The following is a 12,661-nucleotide window of genomic DNA, read 5'->3' as shown; positions in this document are numbered from 1 at the left end:
ATTGAATCTAGCAAATTAAAATAAAAATAAAAAACTAACATTACATTCACCTTTCTGTCGAGAGTATCAAAAGCACGAACAATTATTCGTATGGATGGTTTCATTTTGAATTGAAAAACTTATATATCTTGTACAACAAATTATGTAATATAGTTATATGATATTTGGATCCGGGTGTATTAATAGCATAAATGTATACATTAAATAACAGATTATTTTGTAGTGCATAAATTCCATGTCAAATATTGTCCCATTACCCGAAATGCACCTAACGATTACATATAATTACAATACAAGTATACAGCATTTATCAAGACATTTAAACCAAAAGGATAAAACACCTAATGTAAACATGTATAGTATGCTATTTTCGTCATCACTGCTATATTTTGATTGTATCTATTGTTGGTTTAGGTGTTGATAAGTATGTCAAAAAGTGAAAATAAATGTACGAAAGGTAAAATAGCAAAAACACTTAACTCAAAGATAAATGCAAAATGGAAAGTCTCTTATCAAATGGTACAATCAAAATCTAAGACACATCAAACGAATGGAAAACAACTGTTATATTCATGATTAAGCACATACCTTTTTGGAGAACAAAACGATGGATTGAATTGGTTTAATAGATCTTTGGAATACAGTTTACAAATCACAATAAGGACAAAAAAAAACAGTCCACAGTTTACAATACATATTAGTGACCAAAAAGACAGTCAACAGTTTACAATTCATAAAAGAGACCAAAAGACAGACAACAGTTTAGACAACGTTAGACAACTGTCTAGAAAACAAAATAAAGACCAAAATACAGACAGCAGTAAGCAAACCTCAATAAATAGATTATTAATCACAAAACGATCTCACATCACTTGTATACATGGGACCGAAAATCAATTGTATATCTGTATACATTGAACTGCAAATCAGTTGTATACATGGGACTGCGAATCAGTTGTATACATGGGACCGGGAATCAGTTGTATACATGAGACTGCGAATCAGTTGTTAACATGGGACTGTTAATCACTTGTATACATGGGACCGCGAATCAGTTGTATACATGAGACTGCGAATAAGTTGTATACATGGGACTGTTAATCACTTGTATACATGAGACTGTTAATCAGTTGTATACATGGGACCGCGAATCAGTTGTATACATGGGACTGTTAATCACTTGTATACATGAGACTGTTAATCACTTGTATACATGAGACTGTTAATCAGTTGTATACAGATGAACATGGAACCGCGAATCAGTTGTATACATGAGACTGCGAATCACTTGTATACATGAGACTGTGAATCAGTTGTTTACATGGGACTGTTTATCACTTGTATACATGGGACTGTTAATCAGTTGTATACATGGGACTGCGAATCAGTTGTATACATGGGACCGCAAATCAGTTGTATACATGGGACCGGGGATCAGTTGTACACATGGGACTGCGAATCAGTTGTTTACATGGGACCGCGAATCACTTGTATACATGGAACTATGAATCACTTGTATACATGGGACCTCGCAGTTGTATACATGAGACTGCGAATAAGTTGTATACTCAAGACGGTGAATCAGTTGTATACATGAGACCGCGAGTATACATGTAGTTATGAATGAATAAATGTAATAAAATTTATGTAATAATATGTATATATATACATATATGTGCGTAGGATGAAAGAGAAATACCATAAACTATCAAACGATATTTAGCCCACGATTGTTATTTGTTTTTGATTTGTCATCTTTTCGACTGTATATAAATGTCTTGTAAGTTCTATTTTCGTGTTTCAAATCAATACACTAAATGTTAGGGTTTTCACAACAAACATAAAATAGTAAAAAAACATTTATTATATGTCCTCTCGTTAAGACTTTCATGTAGCATTTTCTTTGGAGAAGTGTGCAACAGCCGGTGGTGTTAAAACATTTATGTTTCATTTAGTTTGGAGATGTATTCTCGTTGCCTTTTATGATTTATGGAATTTTCCTTTCATCCTACGCAATAATACATAAAAGTATTCATTCATAATTTTACAACGTTACAACTGATACGGGATCTCTTGAGGTGTTTTGCCTTGAAAAAGTCTTTCAAGTAAATCAATCCCCAATGAGACTGATATTTTTCAAGTAACTCAATACCCCACAAGACTTATATAAATAAGAGCTATTGTTAAAAGCATTTGAAACATTAGACTTAATCGAATCTTTATGTAGATATTGAAAGGTTTTGTCCATCAAAAGGTTGGAATAATATTATTTAGCAGTACAGTACAATACAGAAAAAAGGCGAAATCATACATTACAAAAATAAAAACAAGAACAAACAAACAGTATCATATGCAATTAAAATAAATATATCATTTAATGAATTCCGTCTGTTCGCAATGCTTTTTTGGAATAACCTTCATTAGACAGGCTAAGACGTAACATCTGAAGTTAAGAATGGACGAATTATAATCTTTACAAAACCTAATAGTTACATTAGATTCACGTTTCATTATAATACGTTATTCTGATTGGCTAACTTCACATCACAAGTTTTTCCGTAAGCAATTGCATCATTCAATAAAACTTATCATTCATGATGACACGAGGTCCCACAATAAAGTGCACAGGTGAATTGAACAAAAAGTTGATAGAAATCGTGTTTTAATGATTCCAGCTAAAACATGTAATTATAAGTATTGAATGCTTCTTTTTGTTACTTTATAGGGTTGTAAAAGCGTTGACCGTGCGTACATTTTTAGAATAAAGCGCTTCCGCGCTTCATACAAAATGTACTTCGGTCAACGCTTTTACACCCCAATAAATTTACAAAAAGAAGCATTCAATTCTTAAATAAGAATATCATCAGGGAGAGATAAATAGGTCACCTTCGCAATAGGAGTTGAAACGTTAGTTTCATGATAGTTCTAAATATACCAATGAGGATTTTTCTGATGCACCGATTATATGTATTGAAATATTTAGTTTATTTAATTGATCGATGACTAATTAAGCATCATCACACATTACATTCGTATAAAATATTTCAAACGATAATATATAGGTTAAATAAAACATGGCAAAATTTGTATTGCATGTTGTATCACCATGCTGACTGTTATAGAATATCTGTTTCACATATAATAACGAATATGTTCTTTATATCGATAGTACAATTCCGAAATACGCTCTGTCCCGAATGTGAACAACTAAATAAGACTTATCACCTGGTTGTATTAAAATGATCATAACAAAGGGTGTTTCATGTAGAGTAATATCTGTTTACCCGTTAGGAGGACACGAGAAAAATCCTGTTGTTGGTGTGGTTTGTGTTGCCCAGTGAGTCCCTAGTTTTTATATGGCAAGTATTCTTTTATAAAATTGAGAATGGAAATGGGGAATGTATCAAAGAGACAACAACCCGACCATATAAAAACAACAGCAGAAGCTCACCAACAGGTCTTCAATGTAACGAGACATTCCCGCACGCGGGGGCGTCCTTCAGCTGGCCCCTAAACAAATATATACTAGTTCAGTGATAATGAACGCCATACTAATTTCAAAAATTGTACACAAGAAATTAGAATAATACAAGACTGAAAAAGACTAGAGGCTCCTGACTTGGGACAAGCGCAAAATGCGGCGGGGTTAAACATGTTTATAAGATCTCAACTCTCCCCCTATACATAACAGAATGAATGAATGAATGAATGAATGATCTTTCTTAAGTCTCATAAACCAAATACATAGTTACAGAGAATATTTACAATGATATATATTACATATATAAGATATAGCATGTGTGAAATACAAATTAATATGATATTTACACAAATAACAAATAAACACATAGTTGTATTAACCAGGAGGATAGACTTTCACAGAAATAGATTTAATAAATCTACAAAGTTTCTCAAGTTCAACAATATTTTGGATTGAACATACTTGTTTGAATTTGATAAGATTTATATTTTTATTACAATAATGAGGTAAGTATTTGCATCTTTCATCTTTGAAATAATTACATGACATGATATAATGGTATTCATCACCAATGTCAGCTGAGGCGCAAAGGTGACACAATCTTTCAGATCTTGGGATGTTGCGCCACCTTCCCGTCTCAATGGGCAAACGGTTATTCTCACATCTAAATTTACATAAGGTTATTAAGAAATTAAATGGTAGTACTGATAAAAAGTGTTCAAATTTAAAAACATTTTTGTACAATCTATAACACAGCCCCTTGGGTGAATTGTTCATTTCTGTTGACCATTCTTGAATGAACTGATCTCTTAATCTTTGCTGAACACTCAATACAACCCAACGTTTCTCAAATAAGTTGTGACTTTGCCATATATTTGACATTCCACAGTCATAAAAAATGTTCTTTATATATAATATCCATTTACTATCATAACCATAGTTATTGAGATTTACATATAACAGCTTATATAATAAACATGATAGTTTGCTCTCTTTCCCTTCTTGTAAACGACACCAGAAATTAATCTTACGTGACTTGACGGTAACTGAAATTGGGTATCTTCCCAATTCCCCATAGACCATAAAATTGGGGGCTGAATTTTTTAACCTCAATATATGTTTGCAAAAACGCAAATGAACTCTCTCAAGAATATCTAAATTTTCAAATCCCCATATCTCACACCTATAAGTTTGTATAGGAACAAAGACCAGAGGCTCCTGACTTGGGACAGGCGCAAAAATTGCATTTTCAGTATAAAATCATATTACTTGTGACTGACGTGAAGAGTAAAACTCCAGTAGACAAAGTGTACCTCATGGAATTTTAAGCTGTTTTGTTTACAATGTAACGCATTAGAATTTTATGCCTTTTAACACAATTTTATGCCTTTCAAATCAATTAGGCTTTTAACATGAACAGAAGTTGTTTGAGGGCTTACATGTTGTTAATAACAGAATAAGATTACAATTATCATTCCTAACGTTGACAGTGTGATATCCAACGTGCGGTAAATTGTATTTTAATGCAAGTTTTGATCACATGTTATATTTCAGTGACGTCATATGAAAATTACATAGTAATATTTTATATCATATCAATTATCATTATTATGTTGATGTTAAAATTATCGACAAAAAAAATAAAATCATTGGCTTGGCTAATCAGAAAATAGAAGTCATGCATATTAAACTATATGTTAAGCTGTTCAAAGACGACACTTTATAATGAAGTACCATTAGCCACCCTGAGCGAGCAATGTTTTCTTACAAATCGAGCATTTATATGTAAAAATGAGAAATTGACACAAATATAATGATTTGCAATCGTTTTATTCCTTTTGATTTTTCAAATGTAAATTTCATAATAAAATTCCCGTAGGTCAATCGTGTTTTAAATGTTAAAAAATTATTTGAGGAATGACTATACTATTATTTCTGTCTAAGAAGACAGACCTCAAACGTGTGGTCTACACTGAATAACCATCCGCTATGCTACGGGTTATTTAAAGTGTGCACATCATTTTTATGTTAATCCGAATAGACAGAAAAAATAGTCCAGTCATTCCTTAAAACCTAATTATAAATTCAATTTTCCGCAAATTAAGTTAAAAGGTGGTTGCGGTGGGGGTTCAGATGAAACTATGTGAATTTTTTTGTATCCTTCATAGAAAATTTTTATGTCTTCCATTAACAGTTTATGCTTTCTAATTAATTGATTGAATCAGATGTTTACCTGTAAAGAAAGGGTATCAAAAATTGAGTTGAAATCATTGGTTTTGCTAGTCCAGCTAGGATAATAAGGGACAATATTAGCTGTATCATTGCACGTGAGCTCGTACAATTAAATATACAGACACACTAAGGGTGAACTAATGTAATGTTATGTTTACATGTTGAACGTTGTGATCAGGTTGTATATCTCTTTAAAACTGTTAAAGTCATCAGTCATAGATCACGGGTTCTTTAAAAAAAATAACTTTTTTTTTATATATTGGTTTTATAATGTTCAAGATGACAACAGAATGTTGACTGCTGTACGCCTATTTTTGACGTGTTTACCTATTTGCTATTTTCACACGTTATTATAAATATATCGAAAACCTAGGCGACTCTGATACAACTGACTGGTCAAGCAAGCTATACAATCAGTTTGAATCCATATATTTTAAATAAGAAAAGGCCCGTACCAGGTGAGGAATATAACAGTTATTTTGCAATCTTTTTGATGTGTTTGAGTTTGTTTTTTGATTTTCCGTAGAGTTCGATATTTTTTTATAGTGTACTTTATTTTCTGAACAGATGTAGACCTTACTGTACATCTATTCCCTGGTTGTATTTCCTTGCATATGGCACGTCTTACTTGAATATTCCGATCAAGATGTAAGAAAATATCTTGGTGTTTTTTAATTAGACCATGCACCCACGTAATTATTTTAATTAAAACTAATTGATTAGATATAAATGGGCGACTAAACCCCGACCTGGTGATTACTATGATAACGTATCAATGTCTATTTATCAGACCGCCTACTATGAATTATCACCACATTATCTACTAATTATGATAAAAATTTTAATACTATATGACTATTTAATTTAATTGCATATTATTGGTCATAATGGAGTGGTAAATGTTTTGGTCAATGTAGACTCTCATTATTATCATGATTATACTTATATACTTATTACTCTATCTATATTAAGTAAAACACATTATAGTATCTTCCGCCTCTTTTTATATTCAGAATTATGTAAATATCTACTAGAATTATGTGAATATCTATTCAAATTATGTAAATATCTATTCAGAATTATGTAAATATATATTCAGAATTATGTAAATATACATTCAGAATTATGTAAATATCTATTCAGAATTATGTTAATATCTATTTAGAATTATGTTAATATCTATTCAGAATTATGTAAATATCTATTCAGAATTATGTTAATATCTATTCAGAATTATGTTAATACCTATTCAGAATTATGTTAATATCTATTCAGAATTATGTAAACATCTATTCAGAATCATGTAAATAACTATTCAGAATTATGTTAATATCTATTCAGAATTATGCAAATATCTATTCAGAATCATGTAAATATCTATTCAAAATCATGTAAATAGCTATTCAGAATGATAATAGTGGTGGAGGTTACCTTTAGAACCTTTCAAAACCATAAGGTGGTATTTAACACTACAGGGAGATAACTCTGTAAATTTAGCTAAACGTTTTGATTACGTTGTGTTGTAAAGGGAATATTAAGCTTCTCAGTGATGAAAAATTGGTGTTTGTCAAACTGCTATATAACCAGTGTAATTTTTTTTATAAAATGGCTGGTTAAAAGATTTTGAAATTTTTATATTTTTGTTAAAGGGTCAAACTAAATACTTTTAAACGAGCCAAATTAATTTTGGTGAAAGTGTTGGGTACCACCTTAAGGTAAAGAAAAACTGACAAAGCAATGGCATCAATGCATCAGAAAAAGCAAATGAACCAACATGTCATCAAACATTACAAAAAGAACTGAACACTGAGCAATATGAATCACATAAACACTCGAGGTGCTATTGTAAGCTCCTGAGAAGAACGAACTCATGGTCTAGATTACTGGGCAATATGAATCCTACAAACATTTGATCTTATTTATAAAATTGATAAAATTTATAAAATGAATTAAAAAAGAGGAGATAAAGATACCTATAATAAATAAAGGCAACAGTAGTATACCACTATTCGAAATTCATAAAATCGATTCAGAAAAAAAACCAAAAACAAATCCGGTTCACACAAGATACACTATAGAAAACAAAGACTAAGCAACACGAGCCACACCAAAAACTGGTGAATTTAATAGCATAAAACATAATTCTAAATTGAGTGATAATTGAGCTTGTCAATGTAAAATTGTCCTTATTACAACAATTACAATGTCAATATTAAGTACATAAGCCACAATTTAGAATATTAAAAATCCAATAGTCAAAGAAAAAATTCCGTTGCATAAATTCATCAGATAAGAAAAAAACAAGTCCTCTAAACACTATAAAAAGAACTGAACACTGAGGAATATGAATAACATAAACACTCGAGGTGCTCTTATGTGTTCCTGTGTTGTAAGGAGATCATGGTTCATATTATTATATAGTTGTTGAACTGTTTGATTTTGCTCCTAAAATAGAAGAGTGCCCGCATAGGTTTCTTTGTTTTGATTGCATAACGACGATGTAAGAGATTTTATGAGAAATAAAATGTGACACAAAAAAGAACTAACTAAACGATTGACGAATGTTTATTATTTTCGCTCGTAACGTTCAGGTAAATTAAAAAATTACAAAAATTAGGAGTAAAGACAAACATTGCTTCATGTAAGGCCAATGGGTTATAAGATAAAAAAAAAAAACCCAAAGAACTGAAGCATACTGAAGAACAAGGAAAATTCAAATCAGAAAGTTTTTTAGAACATGGCAAAATAAAAGTGTCAAACATATGAAACAAATGGATAACAGCGGTCATATTCTTGACTCGGTTCTTATATATTCTAATTTAAAAATTAGTGGATTAAAGCTTTACCTAGCATATTAATCTATTGCAATAAAAATTCATAATCTGATAACTTTTTAGAAAAATGCTCGAGCCACTTGACTTTCATAGCTCATATTTAACGTTTTTACACAATATTTTAATAAAGTAGTTAAAGACTATTTGCTTCTCAACGTGTGAGACGCAATAACAATCGTATGTTTGCATCATCTAACCCAAATAAAGACATGTGTTTGTTTATTTTTAATACAGGTTTGTAAACAAATCATCTGTGCATGTTAAGATCCGACTAAATACCTATATCCCGATATCGTCAGGTAAATATGCTACTACTGCTCACGTGTATGATAGTCACATCAAATTACATTACATTGACAACGATGTATGAACAAAACAAAGAGATATAATAGGTAAAAATGTGAATGATAGGGATACATGTACAGCGTTCACCATTGCGTTATAATCTCAATCACTAGAAGAACAAACATATATGTAACAAAATAACACAAAACGGCTTAAAAACAAAGAAAGTAGCATAAATGAAAGACAAGAATACACAAAATGACCTTAGTAACATTATATAAAAAAGAAGATGTGGTATGATTGCCAATGAGACAACTATCCACAAAAGACCAAAATGACACAAACATTAACAACTATAGGTCACCGTACGGCCTTCAACAATGAGCAAAGCCCATACCACATAGTCAGCTATAAAAGGCCCAGTAATATAGGAAATACATGTTTTCTAAAACTTTGTGATGTGTTGTTATCTATACTCAATATTTACTTAATTATTTAGTTCAATAAATTACGGATTCAATAATGTGATATATTTTTATTTGTTCGTTATATTAACAAGGGCGACTATGCTTTTAGCACAAACATAATTTCCTCTATTTTATGAAAAAAATTGAAATGTGTAACAGTTTAAAGTAGAACATACAAGGCATTAAAAATGTATACAAAATAACTTCTTTATACAGTTTTCTCTCTTAGATAATTACAAATAAATTGTCTGATTCATTGAATCATAACACTTGTAAATCAAATATAAGCAATTGGGAGTATCGGGGTCATTGTAAATCAACATTTAAACGTCTTTGAAATGTTGACCTTGTCTATTAAGGACAGAGATAAGTCACCGATATTTTGCCATGCCAGTACTTTTAGATTAAAATAATTTTTCGATCCTTTCTAACAAAATTTCAAATATATATATTTTTAGTTTAAATTTTTGATTTTTTTCTGACTTCACAAGTTATACATTAAATATATATAGAAGGGGAAAAAAGAGATATGGGTAAACTTTTTCTTTTTGGTTAAGTAATACGGTGCCACATACTAAAATGATCTATTGATGTCATCAAACAATGCAAAATTTTAAGCTGTAAATCGGCCCGGACGCTGTTGTGAATGTTTTCGATACAGAGATAATAACCATTTGCACTTTTAAACATTTTTGATTCGAGCGTCACTGATGAGTTTTTTGTAGACGAAACGCACGTCTGGCGTATATATAAAATTTAAATCAATGTTAAGGTTAATGTAATCGTTGATGAGAATAAGGTATTTATCCTGAATAAAACTGACAAGATAAGATTAACCTACACCCTCGGACGTGCAATTCAGTTGCCATTATTCAAAACATTAATATTGATGTTGTGTACATTTACACTTTAAACAATCACACCATTCCTCATACACCATTACACTGCTCCCTTTACACCTTACACCATAGCACCATATCACCATACACATTCTACCATTACACCGTACGAGTAGTAAACTCAGAAATACTTCTTAGTAGGTATGTGATTGGTTTCATAATTTAAAAGGTTACAATCAAAACTTTTGATTGAATATTTGACTTTTGAGAGCATGTGTATTTATCACCTATGGGTAATACACATTTTCTCAAGAATCTATAGATTGAAGAATCATTGTCATAAAATGTATGGCTCCTTGTTTTATGATATTCAGACGATTGCCTATAGTAATACCTTACACATACGAATATTATATTTTTGTTTTTTTTCAAGACTTATCATGCAACAGTTCCTTCATAAATTATATTTGCCTTTAACTTCGTGTTTTGGACACCCTTTCTGTTTCACTGATATTTATATTTACTTTCTATTTTCTCCCACTAACTCTCTTAGAAGTTCTTAACTTATTGTTATTTATTATTAGGTTGGGTTTTTTTTGGGGGGGGGGATTTAAAAACCACTGTTTCTGTATTTTGTGCAGAATAAGAACTCAATTGAGATAATATTTGTTTGCAAATAAAAACATCGCTGACAAAAAAAAACAAAAAACAAAAACAGAAAAAACATGTTCACTGATAAATATAGATTTTATGACTTCCCGTTTAAATAGACATTAGTGCAATCGGAAGAAATAAAATAAGATATCGAGAGTGGATAAATATTGTAGTTTAAGGGACAAAGAAGAAGTACTTTCGGTTTCTCTAATGAATACACAGGAACTATTAGGTGCAATGATACAAAAAGATACTGCGGAAACCTAAACCGTTAGACATTTAGTCGATAGAAAGTTCAATCTGGTTATAACCGGTTTCAATCGATATCAAATCTGAAAACCTTTGTTCAAACATCTGTTGTAAATATCGTGAGCTTAACGAACGGAACATGTATTTCATTCGTGTGATAGTACAGATTGGTTGTACATGTATAATTATTTAATCAAGAAAAGCAGTTTGACAGCAAAAAACGTCAGCTGTATTTAACAAAACATATTAAGGAATCCGTTGTCCTTAAAGCTTATTAATACCGTGCTTTGTTAAGCATTTGTTGTTAACCGACCCTCACTGGTGTGTCGTCTGTAGACGAAACACACGTCCGTCGCAAATATAAAATTGTAATCCTGGTATCTATGATGAGTTTATTTGCATTGATATCGAATAGAGTATGTTAATACGTACAAGTTGATAACTACTGTTCAATTAGGTGAAGCTAGTAATGTAAAGAAACACGATATGGAGCTTTTTGCAAAAATTAAAGAAATTTTTTTTTTCACATTTTTTGATTGTCAGTTTAATAAGTAATTTTTACCTTTACAAATTATGTACTTATACCTTTAAAGTTATTAAATACAACATTGTTGTATACTATAGGATAAGCGAGATATACAAACAATTTATATTTATATATTTTATTCGTGCAGAACAGACTCAATTTCGAAACTTCCTGTATTATTATTAATCAATTAATGGTATAAGTAACTAAAGCAATGAAAACATGTCCTAACGTAAGGTCGAGTATTTAGACATAGCTCGAATTTGTTTTTTTAAATCTCCGTATATATAAAAGTACACTCTTGTTTACATATTATCTGTCGAATGAACTTCTACCTTAAAGAACGAATTGAGAGGTAAGACACTTCAATAAATTTAATACTTATCATAGGTCTTGTATGATAGGTCATTTAACTATATAGTATTCTCAGCTGGAGAACCGATACGTGTACTCTTAACACACCACGTGACTCTTAACCTGTCATTTTATTCAAGTTGATATCTTAACTATTTGATGTTATAAAGATTTGTTGATTAACGGCTTCTTGTGATTTTTCTGTGTTGAATAGATTATTAATATCAAAGTAGATTTAAAATGTTAATTATTTTGTCCAATATAAGACAGTACACCTAACCGCGGCCAATGATAAAGCACATAATTTTACAACTATATGACAATACAAATTTGTATGCATTAATCATTTTATACATCCTATCTCACTATTATCTATTCAAACACATTGAACAAGAAAACACGAAAATAATGTTAAGGTGGTACCTAACTTTACAGGGAGATAACTTTGTAAAGTCAGCAGAACGTTTTAATGAAGTTGTGCTCTTAAGGGAATAGTATGCTTCTCAATGATCAAAATAATTTTTGTCAAACTGCTATATGACCAGTTTAATTTTTTCTGATTAAACGGTTAGTTCAAATTTTTTGAAATTTATATATTTTTGTCAAAGGGTCAAAGTAAATACATTGTCAAAATATTAAGAAAATTGAACAAGCCAAATCAATTTTAGTTAAGGTGTTAGGTACCACCTTAAATTCACTTTATATAAATCATAAACTTTATTTGGTTGACTCATACACCG

Source organism: Mytilus trossulus, chromosome 5, assembly GCF_036588685.1.
Source record: "Mytilus trossulus isolate FHL-02 chromosome 5, PNRI_Mtr1.1.1.hap1, whole genome shotgun sequence".
Lineage (NCBI taxonomy): Eukaryota > Metazoa > Mollusca > Bivalvia > Mytilida > Mytilidae > Mytilus > Mytilus trossulus.
The sequence above is the reverse complement of the archived record's forward strand: the minus strand, read 5'-3'. Positions refer to the sequence as shown.